The following is a 15606-nucleotide window of genomic DNA, read 5'->3' as shown; positions in this document are numbered from 1 at the left end:
TCTTTAAGACGCTTACATTTCATTTGAATGGAAGTGAAGCTAACCTAAGATGACGCGTGACGGGCATGAAACAGTAAAGCATGTGACTAACCTGGACAGTTGAGCAGCCCAGGCTGGGGTCCCATATGAAGGCTCTTCAGTGAGGGTGGGGCTCCTCGGGGGCCGTGGTAGTGGGGGGTCCTCGATGTAATGGGCCGTGGAGGCCGTGTGTAGAAAGGGGGGAGCGAGGGGGTGGGGGACCATGAGGGGGCCCTTGACCCTGGTGCATGGACAGCAGTGGTGGGGGCTTGGTCTTGGGGTATGGGCCTAGATAGGATACAGATCAGAGACTGTCGACATGTACATATACAATCATAGCCATAACAAGTGACTCATGAGTCTGATTTTAGACATTTGCAATCTAATGCCCATTTGTCCTGTAGAACATTTCTAGTTTTAGAACAGTTATTTACCTGGAGAAGTCATGAGGGGGGTAGCAGAGTGCTCTCTCATCCCAGGAGGTGTCTCTCTGCCACGAGGGCCTGAGGGGGTGGGTAGCAGCGGTGAGGGTTTCCCTAAACCAGGAGGCAACATCTTCGTTCTCTCAGGAAGGGGGCCATCAGATGTCTCAGTGGACGTGGCTGAGAGAAAGAGACCAAAACAGAAAAACCCAATATAGGAGAGTATGATATCCTAAAAATACAGTTACTATAACTCAGCATTGTCACTTTTCTAGGATAGTCTAAGAATACAACATCTCCACTACATAATGACAATGCATGGTGTAGTTAGAGACAAGCAATAATCACATTAAGTATTTGCAAATAAAGATATACACTATATTTACAAAAAGTAATGTGGACACCCCTTCAAATTAGTGGATTCAGCTATTTCAGCCACACCCGATGCTGACAGGTGTATAAAGTCAAGCACACAGCCATGCAATCTCCATAGACAAACATTGGCAGTAGAATGGCCATGCTAAAGAGCTCAGTGACTTTCAAAGTGGCACCGTCATAGGATGCCACCTTTCCAACAAGTCAGTTCATCAAATTTCTGCCCTGCTAGAGCTGCTCCGGTCAACTGTAAGTGCTGTTATTGGGAAGTGGAAACGTCTAGGAGCAACAATGGCTCAGCCGCGAAGTGGTAGACCACACAAGCTCACAGAACGGGAATCCTGAGTGCTGAAGCACGTAGCGCGTAAAAACAGTCTGTCCTCGGTTGAAACACTCACTTATCAGTTCCAAACTGCCTCTGGAAGCACGTCAGCACAGGAACTGTTCGCCTGGAGCGTTATGAAATGTGTTTCCATGGCCGAGCAGCCACACACAAGCTTAAGATCACCATGCACAATGCCAAGTGTCGGCTGGAGTGGTGTAAAGCTCTCCGCCATTGGACTATGGTGCAGGTGAAACGTGTTCTCTGGAGTGATGAATCACGCTTCACCATCTGGCAGTCCGACAGACAAATCTGAGTTTGGAGGATTCCAGGAGAACACTACCTGTCCGAATGCATAGTGCCAACTGTAAAGTTTGGTAGAGGAGGAATAATGGTCTGGGGCTGTTTTGGGGTCAGGCTCCTTAGTTCCACTGAAAGGAAATATTAATGCTACAGCATACAATGAAATTCTAGATGATTCTGTGCTTCCAACTTTGTAGCAATAGTTTGGCAAGGCCCTTTCCTGTTTCATCATGACAATTCCCCCGTGCACAAAGCGAGGTCCATACAGAAATGTTTTTTAGAGATCGGTGTGTTAGAACTTGACTGGCCTGCACAGAAACTGACCTCTACCCCATCGAACACCTTGGGATGAATTGGAACGCCAACTGCGAGCCAGACCTCACTAATGCTCGTGGCTGAATGGACTCAAGTCCCCGCAGCAATGTTCCAACAGTTATTGGAAAGCCTTACTAGAAGAGTGAAGGATGCTATAGCAGCAAAGGAGGCACCAACTCCATATTAATGCCAATGAATTTGGAATGAGATGTTCGATGAGCAAGTTTCCACATACTTTGGGTCATGTAGTGTATCATTCGCTGTCCTAAATAAAAAAAGACTGTACTGTGCATATGTACACTATGGTTGTGTGGCTGTACCTTGCAGATGGTCCTGGCGGTTGTGGAGATACTCTGCAATGGTGCTCAGCTCCTCAGGGTACAGGTGGACTCCATCGGCCAGGAAGAAGAGCAGCTGGCGGGTGTCAGAGGGCACAGCATGCTTCTCCACCTTCTCCCTTTCTAGGTAGTCATCAACAAGCTCGACCGCCCGCGCGCCCCCCCCGTTTCTGCAGGGTCCTTCTGCTGCATCCGCTTCCCAAGCCCACCGCCATTCTCCGCCATCACAAAGTCCATGGCATGGTCCTTGGGCATGTTGCGATGGACTAGAAGAAGAGGGGTTTGAAGGTCAAAGTAAAAAATATTATACAAGTGAATCATGCGCTCTGTTATGTTCCACTTCTTCCGGTTTCTCTTTATATGGGGTTTAATTTTGGGGTCAAGTGAAAATTCAATGCATGACAATAGTGATTACCTGTTGTTTGTTTTCACTGAAAGCTTAATGCAATTTATTGGAAGATTTGCAGTAGATTGGGAATGATGTGATGTGTGTCTGTGCAAAGCACGTGTTCAAAACAGATTTTGTACTCTATAATAAATCGACAAAAAATATTTAAAAAATGTCCTACATTTACTTAGAACTCCCCGCATATTACGTGAGGGCATGCAAATTTGACCGATCACCGCACTATTATCTCATAAAACAGTAAAATCACCAAAATATTAGGCTACCGCATAAGTGTCAGAACCTCATTACAAAAAGAGGGCCCACAATTTTAACCAATCACTGCACCTTTATGACATATGGTTCAAATCAACCCATGTCAAACTTCCCCATCAGCGCAATTGTGACAAACTCGACAGAAATTGAAAATTGCAAAGCAAATTGTCAGAATTGCCATGTTAAATCATATGTACCTGCAGATATCACTAAATGAAAATCCACTGAAATGCTATACATTATTTTGTTATTTCAATGTACAGATATATTATTTGAAATATTGTTTAAAGGATATCTTTGTTTTAGGTAGATGAAATAAGGGCATCTTTGATGATTATTTGTGAGTTTTAGGATATACATAAAATATGATGCTCTAGCTAGGCCTTTAACAATGGCATATTTTTAAAGCAGGTACGGATGTAGTGGATAGCAAAACAAATTCCAAATATTTTAAGAGAATAATTAGTATAACTTCATTGAAGGTCTTAAACTACTTTTAAAAAGTATTTGTTCATAATGTAGAATTTAAGAAATTCCTCCATATAGGCTGTTGTTCATGATTATATAGCCCAGTTTTCATAAAAGAGCTTCAGTTTATACAGTGCATTCAGACCCCTTGACTTATTCCACATTGTGTTGCATCCCCCCCCCCCCCTTCAATGTACACACAATACCCCATAACAACAAAGTGAAAACAGGTTTAGACATTTTTGCTGAAGTATAAAAAATAACAGAAATACTTTATTTTACATGAGTATTCAGGCCCTTTGCTAGGAGACTTGAATTTGAGCTCAGCTGCATCCTGTTTCCATTGATCACCCTTGAGATGTTTCTACAACTTGCTTGGAGTCCACCTGTGGTAAATTCAATTGATTGGAAATTATTTGGATAGGCACACACCTGTCTATATAAGGTCCCACAGTTGAGTGCATGTCAGAGCAAAAACCAAGCAATGAGGTCAAATGAATTGTCCGTAGAGCTTCGAGACAGGATTGTGTCGAGGCACAGATCTGGGGAAGGGTATCTGCAGCATTGAAGGCCCCCAAGAACACAGTGGCCTCCATCATTCTTAAATGGAAGAAGTTTGGAACCACCGAGACTCTTCCTAGGGTTGGCCGTCCGGCCAAACTGAGCAATCAGGGAAGAAGGTCTTTCATCAGGGAGGTGACCAAGAACCTGATGGTCACTCTGACAGAGCTCTAGAGTTCCTCTGTGGAGATGGTAGAACCTTCCAGAAGGACAACCTCCCTGACCAAGGCCCTTCTCCCCCGATTGCTCAGTTTGGCCGGGCAACCAACTCTAGGAAGAGTCTTGGTGGTTCCAAACTTCTTCCATTTATGAATGATGGAAGCCACTGTGTTCTTGGGGACCTTCAATTTTTTGTTTTTCTTATCTCTTACTTAAAAAAGAGAGAACTGTAGGTATTTTCTTAACTGCATTGTTGGTTAAGGGCGTGTAAGTAAGCATTTCACTGTAAGGTCTACACCTGTTGGATTTGGCACACGTGACCAATAAAATTGGATTTGAATGTTGCAGAAATGCTTTTGTACCCATCCCCAGATCTGTGCATCGACACAATTCTGTCTCGGAGCGCTACGGACAATTCCTTTGAACTCATGGCTTGGTTTTTGCTCTGACATGCACTTTCAACTGTGGGACCTTATATAGACATTTGTAGAAACATCAAGGATGATCAATGGAAACACGATACCAGAGTTCAAGTTTAAGTCGCATAGCATTTCTTCACTTTTTCATTATGGGGTATGGTGTGTAGATGTGGGGGGGGGGGGGGTGTATTAAATCCATTTTAGAATAAGGCTGTAAAATGTGGAAAAAGTAATTGGGTCTGAATACTTTTCCAAATGCACTGTATATGATATGTTATAGTAAAATGGCACCACTAAATGAAAGGGACATGATACAAATGAGAATTTTTTGGAACCTTGTTTGAAGCTGTAAAGTTACTTGTCAACTGGTAAGTGGATGTTTTGGCCACATTCAGTGTATACAAAACAGGATCTTCCTTTTTCACGGATGATTCTCGTTCAACAATTGAATATGACCTCACGTCCCTGCACTAAAAAATGTTTTATTAGAAAAGGTAAACCTAGAGCTATTTCAGATATTTCTAAGCTGTATAGTACACCTCTAAGAAGCTATTTATAATTGTATAAGCCAAATACAATTTAAGAATGGTCATTGTCACCCTCTTTGTTAGTTTGACATTTCCTGGGGATTTATATCAAGTGATTTATACCCGTCTAATGTGACTGCATATGTGTGTGAATGATTTCAAACCTAAATTCATATTTTGGTGAATAAAGCTATTTATGGAAGTATAATGTGAGAGCCTTTGATGAGGCGGCCATAACTGTGAACCACTGAGTTCTGAGGACAACCACAGAACGGAACTAAATCGCCATGGAAACATGTCATGTTCTTTGCCCTCAAATTTTCTCTATTTACGGTCATTATCAGGAATGTTTGGTTTGGGGTATTATTGTTATTTTATAGATGCATTGTAATTGCTTTGTTAAAAGGGGGCAGGTGACTGTGGGGACTTACTTGCGGGATTCTGAAAATATGATTACTGTGCACGAGGACAGAGCTACATTGGTCTTATTCGACGAGAATTACATAAGGGGGAACCGTCGGAGCCGAGATCTTGTAGGGCCCGGCTCAGGCCCGACTCCACCTGCAGGTAAATCATTTCCACGGTGGCCGCGGTCCTGCAAACAGTGACCTATCGGTTTGGGGTAATCCCTTTGAAAGCAGACCGAAGGGTACACAGACATGACGCGAGGAGCAGCTCTGCAGCATGTCCAGGCCTGGAGTCAACAACCACACGAAGACAACTAAACTTTTCACACCTAAACTGAATCGTAACTCTTATCAAGTTGTAGTTAAGTGACCAGTGAAGAGCAGGATAGCTTGATTTAACCATAGGCCTAATATTGTAAAAATGGATGTGATAGGTTGATTCAATAAAGCTGTGAGTTCGTTATTTGCTGATGTGCATTTATTGTAAATATGCTAATCGTTTGTGTGTTCTTAAACATCTTACCACAGTGTTGAAAGAGCACGAACATCATATACTGACCAGTTACAATTGTCATTCAAACCACTTGTCTACTGTGAGTAATATAGAATATGTTGAGGGTGGGACAGTGAGGTCTCTTGAAGCCCACAACAGGCACATATCATAGCAATACTTGGGATGAATGTTTAATCTATTTTACTGAGCCATTTACTTTATGATCGTATTCTTATCTTTTCTTATTGTTGTTGCATTGTCCAGAAGGAACCTGCACGTATACATTTCATTGGACAGTGTACACCATGCGACTAATAAAACTTAAACCTCTGCTTCATTAACACAGACTATTGTTGATTAACATTGCACATATTCAATTTCTCCACAAAACTTTAGGCACCAGAGTCAGTATGTAGGTCTTTCCTGCTCAGCAATGCTTTTTGGCAGGGGTGACTATTTCAAAATACAGTATGCATACATTTTTTGTCCACAAGTACCAAGATGAGTTAACAGTGTAAAGATGTCATTGAATAGGACATTCGGGTTTACAGTATTTAACATTGAGAGAACATACAACTTCGTAGCACACTGAGGAAAATAAAAAACATCAGTAGATAGGGTTTAGGCTGGGCATTTTTTGGTAGGCTATATTCAACTAACATTCTTATATTTGTGAGTGTCAAACTTTTCAGCATGGAATTGATTATATGTTTGCATTTAAGAATGACAGCGAATTCTGTCCTGTTACTACTATTTACACGTGTAAGTAGCTACCAAAGCATTGCTAAAGCAGGCTACTTACTGTACAACATTAAAACCTAACGTTACAATAAAAGGTTACCAGAACTTCTATTTGAAAATGCAGATTGTTTTGAGTGTATAAGCTCTACAGAGACTTAACAGATCTTTAATGGAAGCAGTTTACATTTGTATGGTATCTTCAATGGAAGCCGTATGGATTCGTATGGTCTTTTTTTAATGGAGAGAAAGTTCAAATTTATGTACGAAAATAATCTCAGTGTCTGCGAGGAAAACAAAAACTGCCATAGGTCAATGGATCTTCAGTCTCCATTCAATTCAGTTTTGTGAGTTTAAAGTACAACTCATTCATCCCATTCCATGAAATATCCCAGGTTTGTCTAGTTGAATAGACATGCATTTCAACGCTACATCGGCTCGGCAAACGGGAACAATATTCGCTTGTCAGACCTTGAGATTGAACAGGAAGAGGATGAAAGAAAATATTTTTTTCCCCCAGAGTGCAATAAGAACAAGTAGAACAGAAAAGTAGAACATGCATTGCATGAGTTGACATGTTTTTACTCCAAGAGATTTTTAGTTTTCATAACTCTTATGTTGCCATCAATTTGTTCTGTAGAGTGTCTGTGGTGAATGTCTGAATTAACGTTACTGATGGGCATGTCAAGAAATCAACGAAATATGCATCTTCAACAAAACATCAAGCTGGCATATTATGGGAAATCGAACAATCCCTAACGATAGCGTTAGTCAGTCTCAGGTTTAAATGGGTGCAATTTAGATTTGTATCGTCTTCTATATTTTTTTTTTTAGGAAGAGAGATGAAATGTATGCATGAGAAGATTCTCATTTATCAGCGATTGTGAGGAAAACAGGGAGGCTGTTCCTAAAAATAGATCTTACATTTTCCAGCCAACCTGGAGAGAAAGACATGGGTAGCGTGTAAGTGAGTGGTGGCACTTTTAACCATTCAGATCAGTGATTCTCCAAACCTTTCCTCGGGAATCCCCGGGCGTTCCATGTATATTTCAACTAATTATACATAGCCCTTGATTAAGTAATCAGGTGAGTTAAGGGCGACAGCAAAATAGTTGACAAAGTGAGAAGGAGGAAGCCAGACCAGAATACAAATATTCTAAAACACGCATTGTGTGTGCAATAAGGCACTAACGTAATACTGCAAAAAATGTGGCAAAGCAATTAACTTTTGACGTGAATAGAAAGTGTTATGTTTGGGGCAAATCCAACACAACACATTACTGAGTACCCCTCCATATTTTCTAGCATTGTGGTGGCTGAATCATGTTATGGGTATGCTTGTAATCGTTAAGGACTCGGGAGTTTTTCAGAATAGAAATGGAGCTAAGCACAGGTAAAATCCAAGAAGAAAACCTGGTTCAGTCTGCTTTCCACCAGACACTGGGAGATTAATTCCCCTTTCAGCAGAACAATAACCTAAAACACAAGGTCAAATCTACACCGAAGATAGTGAATGTTCCTGAGTGGCCTAGTTACAGTTGACTTAAAATATGCTAGAAAATCTATGCTAGAAAATCTATGGCAAGACATTAAAATGGTTGTCTAGCATTCATCAACCACCAAAATCTTCAAGAATTTTGAAAAGAATAGTGAGCAAATATTGTACAATTCAGGTGTTCAAAGCTCTTAGACGTACCCAGACAGAATCACAGGTGTAAATGCAAAAGGCGATTCTAACATGTATTGACACAGGGCTGTGAATATTTATGTAAATTATATATCAGTTTTTCATTCTCAATAAATAACCAACAATTTTAAAAACATGTTTTCACTTTGTCATTCTGGGGTATTGTGGGTAGATTGATGAGGAAAATGTTTAATACATTTTGAATAGAAGCTGTAACAACAAAATGTGGAATAAGTCAAGGGGTATGAATACTTTCTGAAGGCATTGTAGGTATTCTTGACTATTACTGTTAAACTCCCACAAAAGTGATCCAACAGGAGTAGGGGTCTTTTCATTCCTCTTCACACACACACAATCACCACAATTGCTGAAATCTTCATCCTCACTCCTGGAGAAACAACAAAACACCGGCCTCCATTTACAACAAGGGCAAAGAAAATTTGCAAAAGCATAAATACCCATGGCTATTCCCTATTTGCTTGAAGGTGAGGTACTCGCATGCTCTGGTTGCTCACAGACAGGACCACACAGCCAGCAGGTGCCTTGTGAAGTAGCTTGTAGAACCGCCGGTAGAGGGCACTACGGTTGTCAGCTGGATTGTAAAACCTTGAGAGAAGCTGAGGGGTGAGAGAAGACATTTTCTAAACCAGTTCTTGGCAAATAAACACATTTCATTGATAGTCCACATAAGAGAAATGTGAGCGTACCATTTTGTTGATATCCTTCATAGTCCACGTTGTTACCAGAGTAGTCATGCTGTTGGTCTAACTCATTACTGAAAGAGTAACACATTCATGCATGAAGTGATGGTCATGTACCATCTGAATCATTGCTCTGCCCCCCTCCTACTCTGCATCCTATGACTCACTGTCCCCTCCCCTTTCTGGCTGCCCACTGGGCACAGACAGCAATTCAACATTGAATCAAGTCATTTCAATGACAAAGGTCCTGGATGGCGCAGAGGTCAAAAGCACTGCAATGAAGTGCTGAGGTGCCACCACAACCTGGGGTTCGATCACAGGCTGTGTCACAACTGGATGTGACCGGGAGTCCCATAGGAGGGCACAGAATTGTCCCAGCGCCGTCCGGGGTAGGGGAGGGTTTGGCCGGTGGGGCATTCCTTGGCTCATTGTGCTCTAGAGACACCTTGTGGCAGGGCCGGGCGCCTGCAAGCTTATAACGGTCATCAGTCGAACAGTGTTTCCTCCGACACATTGCTCGCTTAACACGGATGTCAGACTTACCAATGTGATAAGTAGGCAGCCAGGCAGGTCATGTTTCAGAGGAGGCATGACTCGACCTTCGAGCCGCCGCAGAGATGAGCCAAGGGGTCTAATTCGGGGAGAAAACTTAGTTAAAAAAAATAAGCTGGTGGCCATACCACCCTGAACACACCTGTTCAGAGTCGGTCCTGGTTAGTACTGGGATGGGAGACCGCCTGGGAATACCTGGTGCCCTAAGCGCCAAAATTGTTAATAATGACGTGGAACCAACATTGATCAACCAGTGTGTGCCCAGTGGGTGAGTGACTCATTGCAAGCTTACAGAAAAGGACTGCGGACAGCAGAGCGAAAATTAAGGAAAACTAAACTTCCAGAAGACCTATCATCCTTTCACTCCCTCCTCTCTACATTCTTTTCTGTATACTTTGCTAAAGCCACTTTCTATTACAAGCTTCTGCCTCGAACCCCAAGAAATTCCCACCTTCCTCCCTCAATCCTCCACTCCGAACCTTTGGGGATGACTTGGTCAACTACTTTGGGAAAAAAAGGTTGACGACATCTGCTCCTCATTCACTCAGCCTAGAGTCCACTGGTCCCACTCACACAAAACTACAACACACATTGACCTCTTTCTCCCCTCTCTATCTAGATGAAATCCTGAGACTAGTACGGTCCAGCCACCCGACAACCTGCCCGATCGACCCCAACCCATCATCCCGATCATTTCTGGAGACAGTCTTCCATTTCTCATCCCTGACCACTGGCTGCACCCCTTCTTACTTCAAAATGCCCCTCAAGAGACCAACATCAACCCCTATGACAGTGTCCCTTCAGAGAGCAGTCCCTCGCTATCCCTCTCAGAACCATCTTCTTAACCCTAACCCTACTCAGCTGTCATCCTCACACAGCCTCTTCTATCAATCATTGCTATATGGACCATAAAACCAATTATCCCCCCCTGACAACCAGGTGTCGAAACGCACCTGCGTGCCTGGCAGATATCTTAGCTTGGACTTCGGCCCACCACCTTAAGCTCAACAAAACGGAGCTGCTCTTCCTCCCGGCGAAGGCCTGCCCGCAACAAGACCTCTCCATCACAGTTGGCAACTCCAGTGGCCTCCTCCCAGAGTGCAAATAACCTTGGCATGACCCTGGACAAACACCCTGTCGCTCTCTGCAAACATCAAAGCAGTGACTCGCTCCAGCTCCTCGTACGACACCACCTCACACAGGAAGCTGCGCAGGTCCTACTCCAGGCCTTTGTCATCTCTCATCTGGACTACTGCAACTCACTGTTGGCTGGGCTCCCCACTAGTGCCATCAAACCCCTGAAACTTATCCAGAACCTTGTGTTCAACCTTCCTAAACTCTGTTGTGTCACCCGCTCCTCCGCACACTCCACTGGTTTCCAGTCGAAGCTCGCAACCACTACAAGACCATGGTGCTTGCCTAAGGAGCACCAAGAGGAACTGCCCCCCCCTACCTTCAGGCTATGCTAAACACCACACCCCAACCAGAATACTCCGTTCTGCCACCTCACAATGGCAAAGACATATGCACCATACTACACACACAAAAAAATATAAAACATGCAACAATTTCTAAGATTTTACTGAGTTACAGTTCATAAGGAAATCAGTCAATATAAAGAAATTCATTCGGCCCTAATCTATGGATTTCACAAGACTGGGAATACAGATATGCATCTGTTGGTCACAGATACCTTAAAAAAAAGTTGGCCGTGTATGAGAAAACCAGTCAGTATCTGGTGTGACCATTTGCATCACGCAGCACGACATCTCCTTTGCAAAGAGTTGATCAGGCTGTTGTTTGTGGCCTGTGGAAAGTTGTCCCACTCCCCTTCAATGGCTGTGCAAAGTTGCTGGATATTGACAGGAACTGGAACATGCTGTTGTACACGTCAATCCAGAGCAATCATACTGAAACATGCTCAATGGGCAACATGTATGGTATGCAGTATGCAGGCCATGGAATAACTACGACATTTTCAGCTTCCAGGAATTGTTTACAGATCCTTGCAACATGCATTGTGCTTGCTGTCCCTGCGGTCTGTTGATATCTGAAAACAGCTCACCCACACAACACCATACATGCAGTCTGCCATATGCCCGGTACAGTTGAAACCGGGATTCAAACATGAAGAGCACAGTTCTCCAGCATTCATCAAAGGTGAGCATTTGCTCACTGAAGTTGGTTACGACACCAAACTTTAGTCAGGTCAAGACCCTGGCGAAGATGACAAGGACGCAGATGAGCTTCCTTCTGACAGTTTGTGCAGAACTTCTTCGGTTGTGCAAACCCACAGTTTCATCAGCTTTTCGGGTGGCTGGTCTCAGACGATCCCGCAGGTGAAGATGGATGTGGAGGTTCTGGGCTGGTATGGTTACACATGGTCTGCGGTTGTGAGCCCGGTTTGACGTACTGCCAATTTCTCTAAAATTACGTTGCAGGCGGCTTATGGTAGAGAAATTAACATTCAATTATCTGGCAAAAGCTCTGGAGGACATACCTGCAGTCAGCATACAAATTGCACACTCCCTCAAAACAAGAGAAATCGGTGGTATTGTTTTGTGTGACAAAAGTGCATATTTTTGAGTGGCCTTTTGTCCCCAACACAAGGTAGATCTGTGTAATGATCATGCTGTTTAATCAGCTTCTTGATATGCCACAACTGTCAGGTGAATGGATTATCTTGGCAAAGGAAAAATGCTCACTAACAAGTGTGTAAACAAATGCGTGCAAAACTGAGTGAAATAAGCTTTTTTTCCAGCTCATGAAACATGGGATAAACACTTTACATGTTGCATTTATATCCGTGTTGTGTAGTATAGGCCTGCCTTCTGTATCAGTGACACACCAACATGTCAAGCTCCGTTCTCAAAGTAAAAATGTTACAGTAAACAAAGACCTTACTAGGCCAAGGGGTTTTTCACCCCTTCCTACACACAGGTGTGTCTACTTTATTCTTAAAAATGGAGCAGACAGCATAACACCCCAAGTACTGCATCTATCAGATTATGGTGTAATAATACAAAACCTTTGCATTCATGTTTCGGTGCGTCACCTCACCATCATTCCTCCAACCTGCCATTAACATTTATTAACAGTCAACCACGGGATGTTGGCAGACTGTCTAGCTAACGTTAGCTATATTGATAACTATCTAACAATTTTGATAACTTGCAAGCTGTAACTTAATGTTAACTACCACTCAGAGTATTTGTGGTCGTTCATCCTGTCTTCTCTCACGGGGTATGGTGCTGGTCTTCGAAATGGTCGAAGAGGTTTAACACGACTAAAGAAGAAGATTTACAGTTAGCCAGCTATTAGTATCATAACTAGCTAATTTCAGCTCTTCACCTAGCCATTCCTTGAAATTTGAGTTCGCTAACGTTACACACTCACAATTTGCTTACTACATATACAATAGCTAGCTATCCGGTTAATAGCTAGCGTTAGTTAGGGTAGCTACAAAGATGACTATAGTCATAGCTAGTTTATTATCTAGCTAGATAGGATAGCTAGAATTAAACTGAATGAGACTAATGTTAGCCTAGCTAGCTAATAACAGTTAGCCAGCTAACTAGCTCACTAGCCAACTAATGGTAGCTTGCTAGCCACTTACCCTCCGTTTGGGTTGAGGCCGTCTGTCGCCTTGTCCCCACGACGAAATTGCACCTTAGCCAGGTGGGACTAATCGCTAAAGAACCTGTAGGAAAATAACAAAATTGTGCTATGTATTTTACCAAACGGGCTAATGTTTGTTTGCAAATACTGAACCGCAAAGTAAAGCTAGGCTAGATCATGTGACATGTCAAGTGGGCGGGGTTAGCAACAAAAAATGCACCAATGGAGGGCAAGCTGATCCTAGATATATCTATCTATTCTATACTACATGCGCCCGACTGGACTGCAGTCCCATCAAAAAAAGGAGGAAACCATCATACCAATCACACCATTAATATATACAAAAGTATGTGGACACCCCTTCAAATGAGTGGATTCTGCTATTTCAGCCACACCCGTTGCTGACAGGTGTATAAATCGAGAACACAGCCATGCAATCTCCATAGTTAACATTGGCAGTAGAATGGCCATACTGAAGTGCTCAGTGATTTTTAACATAGCACCGTCATAGGATGCCACCTTTCCAACCATTTCTGCCCTGCTAAAATTCCCCGGTCAACTGTAAGTGCTGTTATTGTGAAGTGGAAACGGCTCAGCCACGAAGTGGTAGGCTCACAGAAGGGGACCGTGGAGTGTTGAAGTGCATAGCGAGTAAAAATGGCCTGTCCTCGGTTGCAACACTCCAAGTTCCAAACTGCCTCTGGAAGCAACGGTCAGCACAATAACTGTTCATTGGGAGTTTCATGAAATGGGTTTCCATGGTCGAGCAGCCGCACACAAGCCTAAGATCACCATGCGCAATGCAAAGTGTCGGCTGGAATGGTGTAAAGCTCGCCGCCATTTTACTCTGGAGCAGGGGAAACGCTTTATCTGGAGTGATGAATCGCGCTTCACAATCTGACATTCCAACGGACTAATCTGGGTTTGGTGGATGCCAGGAGACCGCTACCTGCCCGAATGCATAGTGCCAACTGTAAAGCTTGGTGGATGAGGAATAATGGTCTGGGGCTGTTTTACATGGTTCGGCCAAGGCCCCTTGACATTCCAAACGATTCTGTACTTCCAACTTTGTGGAAACAGTTTGATGTGGAAGAATTTGACCGGGCCTGCACAGAGCCCTGACTTCAACCCCATCGAACCCCTTTGGGATGAATTAGAACGCAGACTGCGTGCCAGCCTAATCGCCCAACATCAGTGCCCGACCTCACTAATGCTCTTGCGGCTGAATGGAAGCAAGTCCCCGAACCAATTTTTCAACATCTATTGGAAAGTTTTCCCAGAAGAGTGGAGGCTGTTGTGGCAGCAAAGGGGGTACCAACTCCATATTAATGCCCATGAATTTGGAATGAGAGGAGCAGGTGTCCACATACTTTTGGTAATGTAATATATCTATCTAAACTTAGCAAAAAAAGACACGTCTCTTTTTCAGGACCCTGTCTTTCAAAGATAATTCGTAAAATTCCAAATGACTTCACAGATCTTCATTGTAAAGGGTTTAAATACTGTTTCCTATGCTTGTTCAATGAACCATAAACAATTAATGAACATGCATCTATGGAATGGTTGTTAAGACACTAACAGCTTACAGACGTTAGGTAATTAAGGTCACAAGTTATGAAAACTTAGGACACTAAAGAGGCCTTTCTGCTGACTCTGAAAAACTCCAAAAGAAAGATGCCCAGTGCCTTGCGACAAGGAGGCATGAGGACTGCAGATGTGGCCAGGGCAATAAATTGCAATGTGAGGCGCCTAAGACAGTGCTACAGGGAGACAGGTTTGACACCTGATCGGTACATCTGAACATCACACCTGCGGGACAGGTACAGAATTGCAACATCAACTGCCCGAGTTAAAACCAGGAACGCACAATCCCTCCATCAGTGCTCAGACTGTCCGCAATAGGCTGAGAGAGGCTGGACTGAGGGCTTGTAGGCCTGTTGTAAGGCAGGTCCTCACCAAAAACGTTGCCTATGGGCACAAACCCACCATCACTGGACCAGACAGGACTGGCAAAAAGTGCTCTTCACTGACAAGTTGCGGTTTTGTCTCACCAGGGGTGATGGTCGGATTCGCATTTATTGTCGAAGGAATAAGCGTTACACCAAGGCCTGTACTCTGGAGCGGGATCGATTTGGAGGTGGAGGGTCCGTCATGGTCTGGGGCGGTGTGTCACAGCATCATCGGACTGAGCTTGTTGTCATTGCAGGCAATCTCAACTCTGTGCGTTACAGAGAAGACATCCTACTCCCTCATGTGGTACCCTTCCTGCAGTCTCATCCTGACATGACCCTCCAGCATGGCAATGCCACCAGCCATACTGCTCGTTCTGTGCGTGATGTCCTGCAAGATTGGAATGTCAGTGTTCTGCCATGGCCAGCAAAGAGCCCAGATCTCAATCCCATTGAGCACGTTTCGGACCTGTTGGATCGGAGGGTGAGGGCTAGGGCCATTCCCCCCAGAAATGTCCGGGAACTTGCAGGTGCCTTGGTGGAAGAGTGGGGTAACATCTCACAGCAAGAACT

General features: G+C 43.6%; 1 long non-coding RNA gene across 1 annotated transcript; it reads right to left on the bottom strand.

Annotated features, from left to right (window-relative positions):
- Positions 1 to 5751: 5751 nt before the first annotated feature.
- LOC109867114 (uncharacterized) lies at positions 5752 to 13308 on the bottom strand. The gene is made up of 4 exons (XR_004204841.1): positions 13083 to 13308; positions 12666 to 12752; positions 8921 to 8988; positions 5752 to 8830 (listed from the first exon to the last, which is right to left on the bottom strand). It is a non-coding gene; the product is annotated as an uncharacterized LOC109867114 (long non-coding RNA).
- Positions 13309 to 15606: the final 2298 nt, after the last annotated feature.

This window comes from Oncorhynchus kisutch, linkage group LG22 (genome assembly GCF_002021735.2).
Source record: "Oncorhynchus kisutch isolate 150728-3 linkage group LG22, Okis_V2, whole genome shotgun sequence".
NCBI classification, from domain to species: Eukaryota; Metazoa; Chordata; class Actinopteri; order Salmoniformes; family Salmonidae; genus Oncorhynchus; species Oncorhynchus kisutch.
The sequence above is the reverse complement of the archived record's forward strand: the minus strand, read 5'-3'. Positions and strand labels throughout refer to the sequence as shown.